General features: G+C 35.8%; 1 protein-coding gene across 3 annotated transcripts in view; it reads right to left on the reverse strand.

Moving 5' to 3' along the window:
- Positions 1–23,178, reverse strand: part of LOC128876311 (serine/threonine-protein kinase 25) — a 250,957-nt gene that overhangs the window by 86,358 nt on the left and 141,421 nt on the right. The window contains exon 1 of one of the 3 annotated variants that reach the window (XM_054122564.1): positions 17,611–18,145. The exons of the other annotated variants lie outside the window; for them this stretch is intronic. The gene's annotated coding sequence lies outside the window, so the exon portion shown is untranslated. Of the gene's footprint in view, positions 1–17,610; positions 18,146–23,178 lie in introns of those variants that run through there. 3 annotated transcript variants of the gene reach the window in all.

Genomic DNA, 23,178 nt, shown 5'->3' on the forward strand with positions numbered 1-23,178 from the left:
AACAAATCCCAATGAAAAAAATACAAATAAGTAATTTTAGCATTACCAAATGTTATGTAAAAGTCTGGCTTTAATATTCCATACCATTTCAATAAAAGAAATGCTAAAAGAGTCCACTATGTTTCAGTCGTTCCAAACCAAAACATTCCTTTAAATACAAAGCGACAATAGTGAATACACGGCCCTTGAGGCAATAGATACTAGGCATAAAACGACTTTGAACTTCTTTGTTTGGTCGGTCTGACAGCGGCCGCGAGTAGGCGAGAAGCGTTCGACAAGAATCTTCGGAGGCTAATTACTTTCACATTGTTTCGCTGGTTCGAAGCCACAGGTGAGAAGGAACTCTCGTTTTCGGTCACCGTCGCGAAATCTGGCCTTTGTCGTGAACAGTGAAAACGTGGGACCGCGGGAGAGAGACACGTGCACGGAGAATGCGTAGCGTGCTCGAAGGCGGGGATAACCGCGCGATTTGCTTTGAATTAATCATGCGGCGAAATTGAGGAAAACAACTCGTCGATCCGATTCTTGGGAGACCACGATAAGGAATGAAAAAAAGCCTAGTGAATTCGAGAAGTACTATGTGGGCTTTGTGGTTTAAAAGGTAATTGAGCCGTTCACTGCACAAAATCGATTAATTCTACTTTTTAAAAAATCTTAACTTTAAGTATTTTGATAATATTTAAGCATTTGGCATAATCAACTTGTTATATTTATAATAACTTGCCTGAATAATGAAGATAGACACCATTAAATGACAACATTTTCTTGGCCATCGAATAATAAATAATTTATTTCAGAGACCATTTGGATCCCATTTCTCAACCTTTTGTTTTCGTTCTCTACTTTCCTTCCAATGAATTGCAGTATCTCTAGTTTCCTTTGAATGAATTGCATAGAATCGTGTTATAATTATATTTTGTATAAATTTTCAAAATATTTAAAATCCTCTTTCTCCTCTGTATTTCCACTGCTGCAAAACTGGGTTCATCATTTTTCTAACGAAAGAAATAGGTAACTGCAACTCATTCGAAAAAAAAACAAAAAAAAAATAGAAAAGGAAAATCAATTACCTGGATTTTAATCATTATTCCATTGACCAGAAACCATAACATTAACCTTTTTCTCCGAATCCAGAATTCCCTACTCCTCGATTTATCTACATTACGCTGATTTTTCCCTTCAATTATAAAATCTGATAGGCATTCTCCGAGCTCCAACACGCGACGTTAAAATCTCAATTTCGATTAGGAGTCGCAATGGTAGTTTTTGCCTTGTACTCCTCGCTTGGGTCGTCACCTTTCGCGAGTCTTGAATCTAATATGAGCGTGAATGACCCTCAAACGCCAGTGGGATTGGGAATGCCGCATAAAACTCGCGGTGCAATGCTCGACGAAGACGTCGATACGAAGGACGCGTTATCGAGCTGTAACGAAAGGCTTGTTTCGAGAATGGTCACGATTTCTTTTAAAATGCTGCGTGCCTGTCGCATGTCGCACGTTCCTAGGTCGTCCGTTACTCGGAATAATTGGGTCTCGACTGGCTGCACGTGCGGTCCGTGTGATGCACGCGCTTTCCTGGCCGGCTTGGCATTCGTTAGGCGACCATTAATTGTTAATCGTGACGCGTAGGCGGATACGAAAGCGTGGCTTTATTAGGATACGACGCGCCGTGGGATCGGTCGTACCCCTTGGAAACGCTGCCTTTTTACGGCGCGGGCTTCCAATCGGGAAAGGAATCCCTCTCGTCGGGTTCCTAAGAAAAGAGAAAACGTGTTCGCGTTTAGTCCAACGCGAAACGCGAAACGATTCTTGAAATACCGAAAAATGCGTTTATTACATGCTTTTATCTAGCATACCCTGTGCTTGTGTTAGGTGTAGAAATTAATCTTGTACCTTTCTAAAATGAATTTATTATTAGTTAATTGTTAAGAAAAAATATTAACTTTTAATCTTCTCTCAGTCACACATTCCAAAAGAGTATAGTAAAATGTAGTCAAATTAAAATGTCGAAGCAATACGTGTGTTGCATTATTACAAATTTAATGGAATGAAATGGTGAGTAAATATTTCTACTTAGACCAGAGTTATAAATATTACGTGTAGAAATTAATTACGTATCTTTACATTTAAATATCGATAACTAGACTGCGGATCTTTAGGCAAAATAAAATCTTCGCGAACGTGCCTACAAAAATTGAACCTAAATAGGAATTTATTTTGTTCTGCAAATATTATAACATGAACTTTACTTTCAATCTTTTTTATATTCTTGCATATTGTTTGCATTTTGTAATTTCTTGCGCGTTCAAATTTTCTGTAAATGCATAAAGATCCGCAGTCTATTGATAACATTGATATCGAGCTCATTTAAAAATTGTTGAAAATTGAGGATATCTCAAGAAATACATATCAAATCAGAAAAATAGAAGTAGACGTATTTGATATTTAAAAAAATGCTATTCACTAACACCATAATTGACTCCCTCATTAATATCCCTTGTCAATAAGTATTATGAGCACATCGAAATATTATTTCCTTCTCAGATAATAATTAGACTACGGATGTTTATGCAAATTCATATTTTCACAGATGCAGAAAAATAATCAAAACTTAAATAAAAGTATGACGAATCTTCCAAACGCTATAACATGTATGTCATTCTTAATGTTTAATATATTTTTGTATTTGTGCATATTCTAATAGATTCCCCCATATTTCCATCTACCATAAATGCAGAAATATCCGCAGTCTGCAGTTAATTATTACGAGTAGACTTTGTATTTTACGCATTTATGGCGGACGGTTTATATCATCAAATCCCGAGTTCCCATCTTCCCTTTTCAAGTTAGCCACCGTCCAATCTTCGAAAAAGCTACCAATCGCGATTATCGATCAAGCCACGAAATTTCCCTTAGTAACCGTGGAAAACACCAGCCTACCACGAACGCGGTGGAAACCTGCGGGAAAAGATTTCTAGGCTTGGTTGAAAATTGCTCTATTTTCTAAGCGACTCATAGGAGACGTTAAGCGACGCGTTTCGCCGCACAATGGAAAATCGCTCGAATCCGACGCACCGTCGGCACGCTGTTCTCTCCTTGAGAAGAAAGAAGTGCTTTCGCGATTGGACGGACCAACGTCGAGAAAAACTGGTTGAGGAGGGGGAAAAAAAAAGAAGAAATAGAAAAATTCCCAACGGAGCCAGCGAGAGCTTGTGCCGCGTATTTCCGGTCGCGAAAACGCGGCTACCACGCGTAATCCCCTTAATCGTTCTCCTACACATGGCCACCTTGAACAGGTGAGTCGACGCGCACACCTGCACGCGCGCTGTCGTGGCCAGCGATACGCCTTTCTAACAGCGAAGGAAACGCTGGAATCTACTCCCAGGGCGAAACTCGGGCATTCTTTCGAACGGTGTCGTTTGCATTGTATGCAAGACACTGTTGGTTATTTATAACTCCGGAACATGCATGTCGAACTCATATTTGTCTACATACCAATTTGGGTAGCTATCATGCTCTGGATTGTATACAAGACGTGGTCGAATGACATGTATAAGCACGAGGTGATTATACACAAAAAATCAGAAAGAAAAAGAAGACAACTTTATCATTTTAAATTGTTTCTTTCGAGAAAATAGTATTCGAAAATGCACTCTGTGCGTATGCAGTTATAGCTGAGGTATAGTTCACCGAATGATTCATAATTCATTTGTGAGCTTGAAAAATCATAACAATTAGACGGGCACAGCTATGCTTGCAAAATCGAGGCCATCAGTTTCAGAAATTTGGTAATTAATAGAAATAGTTCATAAAATCTATCTTTTAGCCCATGATCAAATTTTATTCACTCTTCTCTTCTTACGTTTTCATAAGAAATCACCTCGTGCTCGATTGTACATGATATTCATCCACGCCCTGTATATGTATAGAACAGACAGGACCTAAAATTAACAGGGTAAAGTACCGACGTTCAATTTATGAAAGTGCTATCAGTCCTGGATGTTCCATCGTTGACTTCGGTTATTCGCTACTCTGGCATTTCTATCAATCTAATACATGCAATGTCTCGCGGACGTCGTGCAAGAAGATGCCGTGCGCGTACTGCTTTCTAGTCAGGTTATGGATAATTTTCGTTCGCTTAAGTTTTGATTTGTGGCTAAATTTATCGTCGTTTCTCCGTTCAATTTGTTTCATACGACGCTGGTGTTAGTTAGTTGCCTCAGTCTTGCTATTTTGGATAGTATTTATACATACGGATACAATATATACAATATTATTAATATGTAATAGTATAATTAGTATATAAACGATTAATAAATTGCTAGGATAAGTTTGTCACGTTATTTTGGATAGTATTTATACATACGGATACAATATATACAATATTATTAATATCTAATAGTATAATTGGTATGTTAACTATAAACAAGTTGGTAGGACAAGTCTAAACATTGGTAATACTTTAGCTTAACTATTATTTTAAGGACATAAACTGATATTTAAATAGAACACCATAGAATGTAATTTTATTTGTGTTCTTCAAAAGTAGGAAACTATGAGGAAGACTGATAGAGGAACGAAGAGTTAAAGAACGTTCAAACTAACAGCGAGACAAGTCTTAGAAAAGAGAACCAGTTGTCGTGAAGTAACGAGAGATTATGGTCTTTGTCACATTTAGAAGTGTGAATATGAGAAAACGTTGGAGTGACGTGCAAGTATACCTACGTCAAATTCGGTAATGTTAGTGTTTACACTAGAACTACCGATGATCAACACAATTCTATTACTTACACTATTATACCTTTGAAATTGAAGAAGGAGAAAACAAATCAATTAACAAATGTATAAATAATTCCTTAAGAACCACATTCAAGAATTGAGTTATAATTTACAATATATGTAACGATTGACTCTTTTTAAAACTTAGAAATACATAAGGCAAACATTGATTGTCTAGATAATTCCAGTGTTAATAACATTCGGCTTTCATTAATCATTCCGTAAAGGATAAGGGGGCCCGAGAGTAATTACCTTCGGGTTTCCACGTGTCTAGATCCGGCACTGGTCTTCGCAAATGAAAAGTGATTCGCTGTTTCATCGGGCAGCTCGCGACAGAAAAAGAGTCGGCGTACTCGACGGCGAAGAATCGACTCAAATAGTAATTAGACTGGATAGGTACGGATAGATCGGCGAACGATCCCATTCGTGCACCAAGCCTGGCTGAAGCAGGGCTCGAGCGAAAGTCAGTGACCGATATTCTTTTTATCGTCCGCCACGCGTATATCGCCCGCCGTGTAAATCCACGCGTACCGTTACCGTCGCGTTTGCATTTCCTTTTTTCCGCCCGTGTCATTAGAACGTTTCCTGGCGCGGGAAATGTAGCTCGTACATATAGAAAACTCGCGCACGGGGCGCGTCTGGACGCGGAAATACATTCATTAAGCAAAAGTTAAGGAACGAAGTAGTTATTGAAACATTCTGGTATGCAGATATTAGATTGTCCCGAAAATTTCTTTCGCTTCATCAGTAAGTAATACGTACACGATATTTCATGTTTTACGTTATATTACTAACAAGCGGAAATTCAGACGACCCACCCTGGGATTTCGACGACAATTTTTCTTTCTTATTCTGGAGATGAAAAAAAGAGTGTCCCGGTGTTTGGTTTGTTAATATTTACACAAATACTCTATATCCTGAGAGGTACATACAAACTTGTAACTTGCATAATAATTTCATATACTGTGACTTTTCTAAATAAATATTTACACGAGCATTATTTATAGCAAAGCAAGGGAACATCCAGATTTTTTAAAATAAATCAAGTACGCAGCGTATACAAGTTTAATTCAACAATCTAACAAATTTAACAATTCAACCTTCACGGACCTCAATCTCGTACGTTTCCAAATATATTTGTATATGTATACATTACGTACTCGTTTTATAACAACAATTCTCGATGTTTCCTAACTTTTATAACTATCTATCTACTTTCGATATAAATAACATCTATGAAATAATTCGTTTAAAAATGTCAGACTTTCCAGACTTTCAAAATTGTTAAAATTGTCAAAGAATTCAACAATAATTTTTTTAAAACTAACGCAATCTATGAAATGTCGTTAAAGGCCACCTTCTTGCAGCAAGACAACATGTGGTGCGAGCTCCGAGAATTCCCAGTATTGCTTTAGCGCACTACGACAATTACGCGAGTCGCTTAATCGATGCGTACAAGCTCGTTATTAGCGACCGCCGTTCCTGGAATTAACGAAGCGCGTTTACGACTGTAATCGTCGTTCGTCGATAATCGAGAGCACTTTTTGCAACGGAGGTTCTTAGGAGACTGGGAGGAGGAGGACTGCAGGAGATAATCCGCATGCGTTTCGTTCCTGCACTTTATCGACATTTTACCTTTTTTACTAAATGGAATGAGTTCCTAGGAAACGTGCAGCGCGAACCACTTTAGATTATTATCTTGATTAGCAACAATATTGCGGAGGCATAATATAGCGACAAACAGGTTCGAGCGACGAGACTTGTTTTAATCTGTAACGTGTATGTTTAAGCAAGGTGAAATCGAACAAATTTTCAAGAAATATTTTTATCATAGCTAGAAACCACTCAACTGAAATCGACACTTAATCGACCAGTGGTGAAAGAAGCATTTTTGTTGACCAATGGGAATATTTCATAAGTTTTTAGAAAGAGGAGATGGACTGTGAATTCTGCTACAATTTTCATATTTAGAGGTATTGTATTTACTGAAGTACTTTTTTAATGAAACTTCATTTTAGCTAAACTTCGTTTCTTATAATACCAACAGACATACGCCTATACACTTCAATTTTAGTAATCGGTGGAATTTTAAATATGACTCAAATCCAAGAATTATTAGAACGTGAAAAGATGGTTAGAGAAACCTTGTAATGAAAATTTAAATTACATATGTAGAACTGGTTTTAGTTTTGAATGTTTAAAAAGCTACTCGAAACTATAATGGTTACTAAACTAACACATAAAGGATAAAATAGAATATAAAATGTAAAATATATGTACACAGTCACACATGCTACTATAATCTATAATTTAATCTATAATTTAATATCTTTTAATTATTATTCTTAAAATTAATCATTAAAATTCATAGTTTTTTATGACAAAATTAAATGCCATCTAAAGGCATTTTGCCTGGGCTTCACTGATAATTTTACATCAATATTCTTAAAAACATCATTTAAATTCACAGTTTTAAATAAAAGATATTTTCCTCTTATTATGGTTTTGCTTTAGACCTCATTGAATATTGTAAATTTTGAAACTAATTATTAGACTGCGGATACTTATATATCTACGATCACTGTGAATATACAAAAATATGCAAATATGTGAACAAATACAATATATACAAAAAATAGAAAATCAAATACACATTTGAATTACAACATTTAGAAAACAAAACATACATTAATTTAATTTTCTGTTTCTCATCTGTGATAAAGATATGAATTTACATTAACATTCACAATTTACATTATCATAATATTTGCAAATATTAAATATACCATAAACCTAAAAGCAGAAACGTTAGAAATAAATTACTGTTTGCTTTCAGCGCTGCAGGCCATCAATTTCTATAACATTTCTAATACTCGCAGGTCTTTCTATCAAAATAAGAATCTTTTGTAGGTCTCGTTCAAACGTTGGTCCTAAATTTAAAGCTCTATCAGTTCCGCGGTGGATCCTCCCGCGAATAAGGAAGTAAAAATGGAAACCCGCTTGTTCAACGAGTCGTATCTCGCATAATACATAGTTCCGAGCCTAGAAACACGGAGTAATGGCACGCGAAAAGTAACAGTCTTTCACCGAGTAACGCGTTGAAATTTAGTCCTCGAAAGGGGGTGGTGGTATCCTACTACGGAAAAATCCGACAAAAAGCGGAAAGCAATCTTTTACGCTGCGGAAACCGGCTCCGAAGTTTTCTAAAGGCTGCGCGCGGACAAACAAACGCGACGCAGACGGTTCGCGGGCCGAAAGGAGGATGCAGCATTGCAGGCAACGGGTTGCACGGTAATCGTGAAATGCCTAATTTATATAACGCGACTCGGCCAGCTCCGATTCCTTTTCTCTTTCCGCGCGATGCTAGTGAAAGTGAGCGAGCCGCGCCGAGCGGATAACCGGCGGCGGATACGCGCGATAAACCGATCGCCTTCAACGAAACTCGTTTCACCTGGCCGTCTGATTCGACCAAACTCGTCGTGTTTTTTTTCTAACTCTGCGTTAGACACGTTTTGGGGCACGAATTAACATATTGTTTAAGTTAAGGACAATATTAAGAATGTGCAACGATTCTTTGACACCCATTAACTATGCGCAATTTTATTGAACGAAATGTAATGTCTTTATTATTGTCTTAATTTCACTTAAATTATATAATATTCTTTTTAAACCGGTTTGATAATAAGGACAACAGATAGCAATCATAAAGCGTAAAGAGAATGCTTAATAATAACAAACAATTAAATAAATATTGACTTTTAAACGTTTTGGTTATTAATAACGTTTACAAACTGTCTAAAAGTGTTTTCTTTGCTAATAACCATTAGTAATAAGGAAAGTTTTATATCTGTCGATTGAAGTGTAGTGAATTGAATTGAATTAAATCTTAGGAAACGTAGTTAAAAGAATTGAACGTAAATAGGAATTTATTTTACCTTGCAAATATTACGATATGAACTTTACTTTCAATATTCTTTTTATTATTACTGCATACTGTGTGCATTTTGAAGTTTCTTGAACATTCAAATTCCCTATAAGTGGATAAATATCCGCAGTCTAATAATGACTAATGGATAGAATTTATTTTTGATGCTCTTAACAGTTATTCAAAATAATAATCGAATTTCTGTCGCCCATAACAGTGTACTTTTTCATTTTAGATTCGGTTGAAACAGTTCTTCAAATCAGCACTATAATAGTAATTTTGTTGCTCTGAAATTACAAAGCCTAAAATTGGGTAGATCAATGCAAATAAACGAATACTTCTGTAATCAATAACAGTTACGAGCATATCAAATAAATTTCCCTTGCCAATAAGTATTATGGGCGCATGGAAATAGAGTTTCCTTCTCAGATAATTAGACTGCGGATATTTATACATTTATGGCGTACGTTAATATGAAAAACATACAAAATGTACATAATACATGTAGAATATATTCTATTAATTAATAAAATGACGTTAATATTTTGTTTTTTATAGGTGTACATATCATTTGGCTATGTCTAGCACATACTTGCCACATTAGTTTGCCTCTCTAAAGCCTAAAATCCTCATTCTAATTATGAGCAACCGAAATAAATTTCCCTAATCAAAAATAATTACTTTACTCATGTTGATTTTAACAGTTAGCGTCCCTAATTACGACATACAAAAGAATATGCAAAAAGTGCCATAATCTGGACCCAGGTGGCTGCGTATATTATTTGTCCATACTTAACCCATTCACTGGCAACTACGAGATGTCTCGTAATTTAAATTGATTACAATTGCTCAAGGAATAAATTTACAGCCTTTTGAGTCACGAATTATTGCGTAAAGAAGACCGTAAATTTTCCTTTTAAAACACCAAATTTAATATCACATTTTATTATCAAAATAATAACCTAGATTACACATCTGTAATAAATCTTGGGGCTCAAGGCGAAGCGTTTTATTTCAATTTGTTTGGCAGCGAATGGGTTCAAAGGGTCCCTCAACCCTGTTAATAAAATTATTATCGTAAACATCCATCTTCATCGATCATTTTCCGACGAACCAGGTGCACGCCGGGAAAATATCGTCGATAAGAAGCGTCGTTCCAAAGCCTCGTACGCGATTAGCCAGCGGCGGTCGATCAAGCTGATTCCTTTTACGATGAAAACGGTTAATTGCAAGAACGCGAATACATCGGCGGCGCCGGTACAATAAAACTTCCCCCCTAAAATAGAATGCCGTATTTCACGGGAAACTTTTACGCTCGTCGTGCTCTAAAGCGTCCACTTTATTGCTTTTCGGCGGTGTCCCTCTCCCCCCTCTCCCTGCGGGTATTTTTCTTCGGAACTTTAAACGAAAGTCAATGACTGCCGTGAACCGCCTCTGTACTGTGCACCAGGGCAAGGACGTTTTTGCAATGCAAAACCTTCTCGTAGAGATTAAAACACTATTTAAATCGCTCGAGTGAGAGATACGAGGAGTCAAGAGAAAGAGGAGGAGAGAGAAAGAGACACACGTCTAGGGATCCTTGAATATTTTCCCGGTTAATTACCACCGACGAAGGAGCGCTTTTCGTTCAACGGGGCGGGCAAAGAGTTAAGTAACGAGCACTTTCACTCATTTCCACGGACGACCCTTCCCTCTGCTTTGATTTCTTTCGCTATGAAAATTCACAGGCGCGGGTGGGGTTATGGGGGGACGGGGGAGGGGGGCACGAAACTCATGACGAGGCCACAGGGCATCTTCTCACGTTTTAACAACTTTCAACCGGTGGCGGATCTAGACTTATCGGGGTCTGAAGATAATTACTTTGAAGGATCCTTGTCTGAAATGATTTATGAAAAGCACGGGTTTCCTTTTCTCTGTGAAAGTATATGTATATATCATCCTATTGTTCTTCTATTAACGGTAAACTAGCAAGCAAGTCACTTTGACTCAATACTGAATTTTCTTTGAGAATTACTCGCTTGCAAACCATTTACTTTGATATTTCAAGTCGGTAGTGCTGCTAACCGTCGTCAATATTGTCATTGGTTATCAGAGACATTATATAATTAAGACGTACACGTTATCTTGTGAAAATAATTAAAATTATTTGGTAAGATAATATACAGGGTGTCCTGTAACTGCTGGTACAAGCGAGTAGGAGGTGAGTCTACGTAAAAAATTGAATCGAAAATGTAGAATAAAATTTTTTCATATGACGCTTTATTTTCGAAAAGAATAAGTTTGAAAATTTGTCGAGTACGCGTGCACTTGGACCAGCTTCAGCTCGACGGATTCCATTTGTAGATCATAAGAATAAGAAGAAAGTAAAATCGATGTAAGAAACGTCATCGTATTGACAATGTTTGTAAATATTGCAAAAAGCAGGAAGTACTCTCAACAAATTTCATGAAATTCGATATGGACTTGTATCATTAAGGATAAGTTTTCAGATATTAAGTCTTAATTCAAATTAAGAGAAAATACAGAGACTATTTACACGAATTACACCATTTTTTAAGAACAAAAGATACTGTCTAATTTATATTTATATTTCTTCGTGACACTTTGACCCACTATTTTCGCGCTTTCTTCGGAATAAGTATTAATTCTACATATATAACGTAACAATAACAAGCATAATATAATTTCGTTATTTTCACATTAAATGTGATTAATGTTTGTCTTGAACAAAACGGAAAGAAATAAAAATCTAAATTAAACAACACATTTCACTTTCGATAAAATTATACACCATACTCACGAAGCAAAGAATAATTTTTTTTATATGATTTCATTTTTCGTCGCATTTACTGGTTGATACTTAGCGCCGGATTTTAATTGATTTCTGCTTGATTAATGGTACTAAATACGAATAATTACACAACTATATAAGAATAATTTTAATTCCATTATACGAAACGAAACACTAGCCTACACGCCACGAGTATATTAATTAAACTAAAACATCGACAAATGAGGAGTTCTTGAACCAACTTCAGAGCTCCATTAATTCCATGATAGATTCGTTTCTGCTTTTAACAGAATCGGAGTCCGATAATTTCCTCTCTCGATACCCGAGAGACTACTTTCCACCGAAATATTTCCCCCTCCCTCGACTAGGTTCACTTTCTTTTTACCATAGGCAAGAAAAACCGCGATCCCCTCCTCCCTCCCTCTCGAAAGATAATTATTTCCAGCGGTTTCCTCATCTCTTTCTATCTCGTTTTCGCGTTGAATCTCGGCCAAGTGCGGCGAGCAAGCCGCGTCAGGCCATTTTATGCTCTGAATATCCCCCGGCCACTATAGGAGAATTAACCTACCGTGCCCGAAAGCACACTACCTTACTTATCCCGGTGCGTCTTGTCCGGGACGTTCGTTTAACCGACTCACGGCCAGATGCAAGGGATTTGTTTCCTGGCCAGAACAAGAACAACGTCGCGGATAGCGTCAGCAGGGGCCTTCAGAAGAACGCTACGGCAGAACCAGAAGGCAAACGATACGATGGGTGTTGGGTTCCAACGGGATACCAAGGCGAGGCAACTTTACCGTGATCTGGCTTTTATTACAAGTAACTGAACTCCTATGGTACTCGGTAATTATTCTTCAAACGCTTAAGGGGCCACGTCGCAGTAACGGTTTGAAAATAGACGCAGTAGCGAGAATTTTTGTCGAACAACCAAGTAAATTAATTAATTGCTTATTACTAGACTTTATTTTTATCTTTATGCAAAATAAAATCTTGGCGAACGTGTCTACAAAAATTGAACCTATATAAGAATTTATTTTATTCTGCAGATATTATAACATGATCTTTACTTTCAATATTTTTTATATTCTTGCATATTGTTTGCACTTTGTGGGTTCTTGAACATTCGAATTTCCTATAAATGCATAAAGATCCGCAGTCTACTTATTACAGTTAATATGTAAATATGTGCATATTAGAAAATATAAAAAGCAATTCTTAATCTAGTTTATTCACCCATATCCGCTGTATCCATCGTCTAATATGTTATATACCAGTTTTTTTGTAACATTGCTCACAGCAATCATATTGTTTTGGAGATGCTCTAGTAGACTGCTCGTAATTCACAGAATTTTTGAGATTTTATGATGAAAATGTTTGTTTTATATCTTCAAGCATATGTCTTTCGAATAGAGGAACACTGATTATAAAATATATCAATCGATCGTAGGAAAAAATTCTTGAAGGAGTGGTTCTTTTCGACCTCGTAAGTACACCAAAAACACCTACCCCTTTGGCTACCAGATTAAAACTCATGAAAATTTTTAGGAAATTAAAATTGCGTTTCGAAACCGTTGAAGATTAGACAATTTAATATTTGTCATAGTATTTAATTTTGTAACTTTGCCAAATTCACAAATTCTGCACAAATATATTTTAATGAAAAACCCTATCACCCATTTCTGAGTGACAGAGATTTGAGCGAGATTTTTCACCTTTTCTCTTCAAATATTTTACATCAGTCCATTCAGCAACGGGACCCACACAGAAGAAGAATTCTAGTAATCGATGGAATTTTAAATATGACTCAAATCCATAAATCATTAGAACGTGAAAAGATGGTCAGAGAAACGTTATAATGAAGAATATAAATCACATATCTAAAATTGATTTTAGTTTTGAATGTTTAAAAAGCTACTCCAAACTATAATGTGTACTAAACTAACACACGAATAATAAAATAGAATATAAAATGTAAAATATATGTAATGGACTCATCAGTCACACGTGCTACTGAAAATCTATAAATTAATATCTTTTAATTATTATTCTTAAAATTAATCGTTAAAATTCACAGTTTTATATGAAACTCCTATCATCTATTTCTGAATGACGTGGCGACCACAGTGTTAAAGAGTGTCTAGAACAGTGTCTCGAAAAACGGCGACTTCAACGTCGAGGATCTAGGTGCTATCATCCGAGATTTTTCGACTTGTCTGTTCAAATATTTTGCACCAGTGCATTCAGCAACGGAACCCACATAGAAGAAGCGGTACAACGCTTTTTAACATCCTGCGATAGACTGGAAGGCACAGCAAACGTCGTGCACTTCGCTGACATTTAAATGTCACACGTTACGAGAGCGCAACGCGCTCGACGAAATTCCCTGCCACGTTTCAGGATATGTATCCTCGATGCCTTCTTAGGTGAAATCTCAAGCAACGAAACGCGGTTTGCGGTTTTGTGGTGCATCGAACTATGATTCAGAGCTGCGTCGCTGCGCTGCCAACGTCGATAAATTTAGATTATCGTTTCTCCCGTTGAGGAAGCTTGGAATATTCTTTATTTATTTGGTCTCCTAGGTTTAGGAATGGTGCTTTTCTCGAATGTAACGTTTATTTCTCGCTTCAAGAAATATTTTGTTAAGGAATAATGAACATTATGTTCAGGACAAAATTTTGATAACGTAATCGAATGTAGCACTATAACGAAGAAAGGAAAACCTTATGGTAGGTTTATTTTTCTTAAAATTCGCGATGATATAGTTTCGTGATAAACTTTACCCAAACGAATAATTAAATGAATATAAAAATTTGTTTAAATTACAACGAAATGTGATGTCTATATTCTATATCAACACTGACGTTTTGGAATCTACGTAATAAATTATACTGCATACCTAAGGATATCTCAGTTTTGCGGTTTTTATTCAATCATGCGCCATAATTGCGTTTTTAATTACGCCATGACTGTTAGTAATTGCCAGTGTTTCATAACATGACGATAAACTAGACAAAAAGATTATAGATTTCGATTATTTTTATTTTCTTTCTTTAATAACTGCTTAGGGTCGCGTCAACTTCTGAGGTTATTAGCGACTATCAAGTGGATTGATTAATTTCTAAATATCGTTCATTATTTTAGTGTCTTTGCAAAACTATGTTGATCATTGTTTGCCCTTAATATTCGAATTCGTTATACAATTTTTTCTTTTAAAATATTTTCTTTTAAAATATTTCTTTTAAAATTTTATTTATTTTTAATTAGGGATGATATAATAATTACAAGAAGGGAAAATACAAAATGAATTTACACTCTACTACAACCTTATTTTTTCATATAAAAATAGTACTGCTAAAAACAATAAAAAATGGTTCAGTCACCTTTGTTATTCGATTGAAAAGATATTCTTATAGTCCGACAGCCCGCGACATAAAATTTCGGCCAATTACATTACAAATATCCTCTTGCTATTTGACTGTTTTCTACTAAAGAATAAAAATAATCCAAGGCTGGCAGCACACAAACGATGCATCGCTCCGCTAGAAAGTCGTAAACATGTAAGAAATAACAGTATCCTTGATTGAAATCATTATTACTGAAATTTCTAGAATGTATTGTTGACATACGAAAAACGAAGTAGTTTGACTGAACTCATTATTCCCGAAACTTTTTGTATAAACAATATGTAATACATAGGGTTAAAAAAATTTGGTCTGGCAAACTTAGAGTGGTGATAAATCGGTCTGACAGCCGTTTAAAAGAGCGAACACATATGTGCGCCGTGCAATTTCATGACTTATTGAAGTTAAATAATAATAATAATTGTATGAAATAAAAATCATCACAGCAATATTTTCTACATAACTAATGTATATAATGTTTAAAAATAATTATTACTTATTGATAGTTTTATTAGATTATCGAGATCTCAACGCCGGTAACGCATGTGTGTTCGTTCTTTTAAAGTGCTGCCAGACCGATTTAACACCACTCAAAGTTTGCCAGACCAAATTTTTTTAACGCTATGCATTACATATTGTTTATACAAAAAGTTTCAGAAATAATGATATCAGTCGACAAACTACTTCGTTTTTCCGAACAAGGTTTTACAAGGTTTTCCGACTGCCAGACTCATTTAGCACCGCTTACAATCTGCTAGACCAACTTTTTTATGCAATTTGGTATGTCAACAATACACACTACAAATTTCAGTAGTAATGATTTTGGCCAAAAATCAAATTATTATAATACGCCATAGTGAAGCGTTGCACCACTGAGTTCATGCCAGACCAAACATTTCCGAACTAGGGAAGCATACCATCTTCGGAAAACAGGTTCATTTGTGTAATGAGTCACTCATTTCTGTCGCGGGCTCTCGGACTATTATTTCAGACAGCTATCGTCGAAATTTTTCGTCATCTTCGAAGTCTTCTACTGATATCAAAACTAGAAATTTTGAATTTATTAAAAGACGATCTTTTTACCTGTTATGCTACATAAATACTACTGTATAATTTTAATTAAAAGGAAAAACTAAATGTAGGTACCACACGTCCAAGGTTCGTGACTAGGTTAAATAAAGTCGTTTGAATAAAATTTATGCCGCTGAACTCGCGGTACTCCAAAATAATTATGGTCATAACGGTAGATAAATACGACCGTACAACTTGAATTAAAAAAAGAAGTAACTAAACGTGCACATACAGTCAGTCCCGTAAGGGTTCGTACCCTCTATGTCTACCGAAAGAATTTATTTAAATTGAAAGATAGGTTTGATGTTTCCAAATAAATATTTCATTATAAATAATACACGTGTAAAAATTATTCACGTAAGCACTTATAATGAAACATTTATTTAAAAACAAATCTAAATTTCTTCGATAGATATAGGGGGTACGAATACTTCTTGGAGTAACTATCCGTGTCAGTGTCCCAATGTATGCAACGTATAAATTATATACAATTACTACATGCATTATTCAATTTAGTATCACGTGAAATATTTTTCCATTCAATTGAAAAAAAAGTCTTTACGACTAATCATTTATCCGATCACAATAGAAATAAGTACAAATGGAATGTCGATAAATTTAGTGCTTAATGCGTTTCTTAGGCAATAATCAACCGAACCTAAATAAATCAATTACCTAAAAATAATAACGACTATCGTGCCTATGCAAAATACGACTACAAAGTATTAAGTGAAAGTGCTGACTTTCCTTTGGTTTATTGACAAGCCTAACGTTTGAATACAACTTCCATGGAAGAAAGTACATGTCTACCGATTTGTCGCGTAGCCTGCAATTTCCATGAATAAAATATAATAAAATATATTTCTCTCATATAGAACCTCCTCTCCTATGGCTCGACTTGATCATAACTACAGTGCCATCATGTACAGGTTCAGGCTAATCTCACTCAGGGACAAACGCACAATACATGAAATTGTTTTTATTCAGAAGCTTCTTACTAATATAATTGATTGTGCACCTCTTCTTGGACTTGTGCCCTTTCACATTCCTCCCAAGACCACTAGGTCCTCGTATCTATTTCATCAATATGTTTCCTCGTCTAGATACTGTCACCTCGATACTGTTGTCCGTCCCAGTGCTACAGTTAATTGTTATAGTTCAGACAGCGATATGTTTATTGACTCTATCGACTCTACTAAACATAGGCTACATAACCTTTTTATCGGCAATTCTGCTATTCACCGGCGATAACTTTGTTATGATTGTTTGTTTGTTTGTAAATTTTTGTTTGTCTTGACATCTGTCAACTGTCGTTGTTTATAATTGCAGCACTGTATTCATTTCATAATGGGCTATGCCCGTATATATTGAAATAAATAAATAAATAAAAATACGGATGTCTATCCGCAGATATCACTAAAGAATATCAAGAACAATCGATGCCTGTTATCGTTCGCACTGCAAGGATAACCGAACGCGCGTCGCGACCCCGACAACATATGTTTCGCGCGGATGGAGTAGGTACGGCCGCTTATCGAGAGAATACCCCGCGTCGTTTTTCAGCGCTTCCGTTCGACGCCGACGGTTCGTTCTGCGTTCCACAATGTCACCCTCGATGGAGCCATTTTTTCAATCCGATGTAGTTACCTCGAAGCGTCGATGCATAGATCACCGAAGGCAGGAAGGGGCAGGTTAGTCGAAGCTTTTCGACACCTGGTACGACTATTACTATCACCTATTACTCTGTGCTTTCGACGCGCGGACACAAACACACTCACTCTCGACCCGAAACTAATTACAGGAGCATCGCTAAATTCCACTGGACACTATCCAAACAGGCACTGCAGTTATTTTCAGATCTCGATCACAACACACTATCAGTCGCACGCGTTTCATCCATTTCGCACGAACGATTTCTCACATCACCCACGTGGTAAACGAATTTGTGATCGATATATAAGACGGGAAGCCCGTGGTCGACTTATTTGTCGATCACCGCGGGCAGAAGGCTCGACGCGCGCGGTACACACTCGTGGAACATGGCTGGAAGGCTAGTAGTCGACTGGCGAAGGAAAGAAAGGAACGCGAGTTTCGCAGCCAGGACGGCTAGCTGGTTGGCTGACCGGTTGCTTGTCAGTTATTGTCCGCGGCCGCTTTCGAACTGACACGCGGTGCAGCAGCGCGAAGAAAGGCGCGGGAGAGCGAGCTGCGAGCTGCTTGCCGTGGGACATCGAATGCTATCGGAGTAGGGGAACCCTTGGAGAACGGTTGCCCAACGATAGAGACACCCGGTAGGTCGCGTGAACTCGTTGCTCCTGGTGTGGCGAACGAACGTGAACTTTAACACTAAACCCAGGCTCCATTTGCACTTATTTCTAATGGGATCGAACAAATAACTTGTATTAAAGACACTTTTTTCAGGAATTATTCAGATGGGCTGTTATAAATGTCTCGCCCTGTATATCAAACAAATCGAATAAATAAGTTGTTTCAAAGACACGTTTTTCATTTTGTTAAGCGAATTATTCAGGTGGGCTATTTTAAATGTCTCGTCCTGTATATTAAATAAATCGAACAAATAATTTGTATTAAAGACACTTTTTCCACTTTATTAAACAAATTATTCAGGTGGTCTGTTTTAAATGCCTCGCCCTGTATATCAAACAAATCGAATAAATAACTTGTACTAAAGACACTTTTTCCACTAATTATTCAGGTGGTCTGTTTTAAATGCCTTACCCTGTATATCAAACAAATCGAAATAATCGAAATAATCGAAATAACTTGTATTAAAGACACTATTTCCACTTTATTAAACGAATTATTCAGGTGGTCTGTTTTAAATGCCTCACCCTGTATATTTCGCTAGTACATACTTAAATACAAGTCGACAAGTCGAATTAAACATATAAGAATTTATTTATCTTCATTTGATCATTTATTTAAACAATTATCCTATCTTTATGGAATAAAAATACCGATGTTATAGTTTCCAGTACCGATTAAGCGAGTGTCTAAAGTACCAATCACACCGGTTTCCATTTCTTTTTCCGTTCCGATAGTAAGCAAATTTTTCCAATGCGAGAGAAAGTGACTTTCGAACAGTTTGAGCCCAATCGTCGATTTTGTAACGAGCGTTCGCGTGGAATCGAATATCTGGATAAAAATGTCGAATAAAAAATGAAAAACAACCGACCGACTGTATATTATTGATTGTTACTCTTTGAATTAAAATTAAAATAATTATTGTTATAGAATGAAATCTTTCCTAGTAAAAAAAAAAAAACGAAAAAGTAACTATTCAATTAAATAGACAAAATATTAGGTTGTCCCAAAAGTTTCTTTCGTGAGTTGCATTCAATTATTTTCTGTGGCAGTGTTTATATAAATAGACAATCTAATTTCTTAGACATTGATGCTGTAACAGTAATGAATCGAAATGAATTGTACACAATTTAGTAATGTAACATAAAACATAAAATATTGTGTATATATTAATTATTAATAAAACGAAAGAAACTTTTGTGACAACCTAATACAAATCAATCACAATTCGTTGATTTTAATAATCTATTATACGAATAATATTTTAGCTGCGTGATGTATTATTAGGCATAGTACGTACTGTATTAGATATAGCTATAATATCATTTACAAAAGCGCATTATTATTTCCCTTATATGTAGAAATATATCTACTAACCATAACTTAAAAAAAACAAAAGAATTAATTTTTTCACTATTCCACCGAGGCTCTCAATTAATTTCCTGAGTAAAGCGACTTACGTCATTTTCAAAATAAACACGTCTGTTGTACCATTAATTAGCAGAATTTCTCTGCACGCAAATGTCAGTAATTTTCAAGATATCGATTGCAAATTTTGATCAAACGAAGAGCCATCGTCAAAGTTAATATGTTTGTTGTACCGTTAATTAGCAGAATTTCTCTCCAACCAAATGCCAGTAGTTCTCAACACAACTGTTGCGAATTTTGTTTAATCGAAGAGACATCGTTAAACTGTAATTAACGTTATTATCACCTTGAATTTTTACAAATAGCGACCTACACCATTTTCAATCTAAACGTCTTAATTATTGGTTTTGAACATTTTCCAGTCATGTTTCGAGTGTAACGAATATACAGTGGGTGTAGAAAGTATTCGTACACCGATCAATTTCCAAAAAAACTGTGTAAAATTGTAATTTATTCACTTATTTTTTATAAACAATGACATTCTACATATTCTCGGAAATCTCTAGAATAGATAGATTACCAAAAAAAAAAAAATAGTTATTTATGTAAGTTGCGAAATTAACAAGAAAAAAACAATTAATCGATAGAAATATTGAAGCAATAAGTATTCGCACAATTGTTTAATTTTTAAAACTTCGTTAAAAAAAAAAAAAAAAAGAAATTTACATTAATTTACAAGTATATAATACTTCCTTCGTGGGATTTCCTTTTAATTTTATAATTATTGCTCTTCTAAGCATTAAATTAACTAAATTCCTCTATTAGAGCCATTTTTAAAAGTACTTTACTGGATATTTGATGTTTTCTAATTCGTACAAAGTAATAAACTAATGTGTTTACGTTACAAACTCTACTCTAAATGGTTCGTCATAAGAACCGTACAAATACTTATTGCTTCTATACTTTTACCTTACTTTTCGCATCTTTTTTGTTAATTTCACAAATTATATTAACTAGTAAATGTCATTTGGACTATATCTGTCTTACAGACTTCCGAGAATATGTAAAATATCATTGATTATAAAAGAAGAAGTTAAGAAACTACAATTTCACACGAAAGTTTTTTGGGAAATTGATCGGTGTACGAATACTTTCTACACCCGCTGTAGGTACCAGTGTGTCATCGATATATTCGAAATGTCGACAGGTGCTCGAGAATCCTTGGAATCTAAAAACGACGAGCGATAACGTTTCCGTCTCGGTTAAAGCACGCTTTCGTACTTCGCTCGGCTTGTAATTTCGTAATCATTGTCATCGCGTTGGCCAGCGATCCGTAAGCTTAACCACCGATCGCAACCTTTTCAAGGACTCGAAGGTGGGGCACAAGACTCGTGGCGTATCGCGTGTCCCATTATCGTCCCGATCAAGGTTAACGCGCTTATGAATATTCACGCCCGCGACTCTTTGCGCCGTATCGAAACGAACCGGTCACTTTTTGCGTCACGAAGAGGCGGTGAACTCGTTAGGACTCCAATTTACAATCGATCGGTCGCGTAAAAAAGCTGCTAGCCCGAACACCCGGTGGCGTGCCTCGTGATATTCGCCTAACGATCATGGAAAATGCGACTTAACGATACGACCAAATGGTGGCCTCCGGATCTAGCAGCCCAATTCGACCAGATTTAACCAGGTGTTAGGAATTCCGACACAGCTCGCCTAAACACTGGCGTGATAAAAGACAAGGCGTCGCGTAGGCGAAGAGACCCCAACGACGGGTCTCAGGCCCTGTCGTAAACTACCCCGAAGGCCCTTGAAGAGCCTTCATTCAGAAGACAGCGTAGAGACTTTCCCAAGACGGGAAAGTCACTTCTTTGCCAGCGTTCGATGCGAGTAGAGCTTCTCTAATAAAAAGAACATTGTATTTCATTACTCGGCGGCTTATATTCCCATTTATTTACGACTCATACAGGTTTTGCGTCTAGGACGCTGCGAGAAATTTGACACGTGATAAGGGTGGAAAATAATCGTACCGTTGTCTTTGGAACCAATGAAACTTTTAAATCTCGGACTACTTGAATTTTCAAGCGGAAGTTGTACAGAATGTCTTGGAGTTTCAATTTAAATCGTTGCATTTTCTACGCGAAACGTTGAATTTTTATCTAATTGACTCTGAGCTCTTATCTTAAATATCTGGAGTCCTTTACCTCCGAGGTGCCGAAGTACTGATTCATATTTTTGTATTTGTTGAATCGTTGGATAGATTCGAAGAGCTCGTAACATGGTGCTAATAACTTTTTTATCGGTGAAAGTGTAAAGGAGATACGAATGTTGACTCTATTTTTTAGATAGAGTGATATATTAGGTGGACTGGAAAATAATGTAGTTTATTTTACATTAAGTTCAAACAAATTTTTAATAAATTCCTTTTTTTAATCAATTATGTAATCGCCCTCGTTATTAACAGCCTTTTGCCATTTAATGTAAAAATTTTGAATGCCAGATCGATAAAAATCAATGAGCTAGTGAGTGATAAACAAGTACTTCAAATTGAAAAAAACGACATTTACTTTCAATATTTTTGTGTATTCTTTCATACTTTATGCATTTTGTAGTTTCTTGCACATTCAATGGCAAAATCTGCAATCTAATTATCAATTTAAAGATGAAACTACTTTTTTTATTAAATATATTCAATTGTATCTTAAGCTTATGAAAACTCTTGTAAATTGCTATAGAATTACATCAGAATATCCACAATATATACAATATCCAAAGTAGAACTTGCAACCGTCGAGGTTCATGTAATAATCGAGGTAGTTACCTCGTTTTGAAGGAGCTCCGTTTTTTTTTTAGAGTTTAATTCTACCGCATATATAATTACTATTATCAGATACTTTCCCCTTAAATTTCTCCCAATCTTAAGTGAAAATCGCTTCCACTTCCAATAATAATGGTAGAAACACTTACCACATATTATCCAACAAGAATTACTGACATTGTACGAATACTCCTATACGTACCTGCAACAAAAGTTGAAGAATGATATTAGAATCGAATAATGCATTCATACTTTCAAAGTAGCAAAACGTTATAACATTAATTTCCACATACTAGCTAGTGTAACAAAAGCTATTCGTTTCTTCAAATTGAGCATTGCCAGTAGACAATCAGTAACACAGATAATTAATTCCTACAAATACAGCCAGTGTAAGAAGTATTCCTACAGCAAGCAATTTAAAATAAAATTAATAAGAAAAGAAATACATGAGAGGTTAACATTAAAAATAATAAACTTTAATTTACGCAAATTCTACTCTAAAAATATGTGGGAATGTTGGTCAATTATTTTTTCCCTTAAAATTTACTAATAAAATAAATATATGAAGTTTTATTTTGAATTGGTTCCTGTACGAATACTTATTACTAGACTGCGGATCTTTATGCATTTATAGGAAATATGAATGTGCAAGAAACTACAAAATGCAAACAATATGCAAGAATATAAAAAAGATTGAAAGTAAA

This window comes from Hylaeus volcanicus, chromosome 5, assembly GCF_026283585.1.
Source record: "Hylaeus volcanicus isolate JK05 chromosome 5, UHH_iyHylVolc1.0_haploid, whole genome shotgun sequence".
NCBI classification, from domain to species: domain Eukaryota; kingdom Metazoa; phylum Arthropoda; class Insecta; order Hymenoptera; family Colletidae; genus Hylaeus; species Hylaeus volcanicus.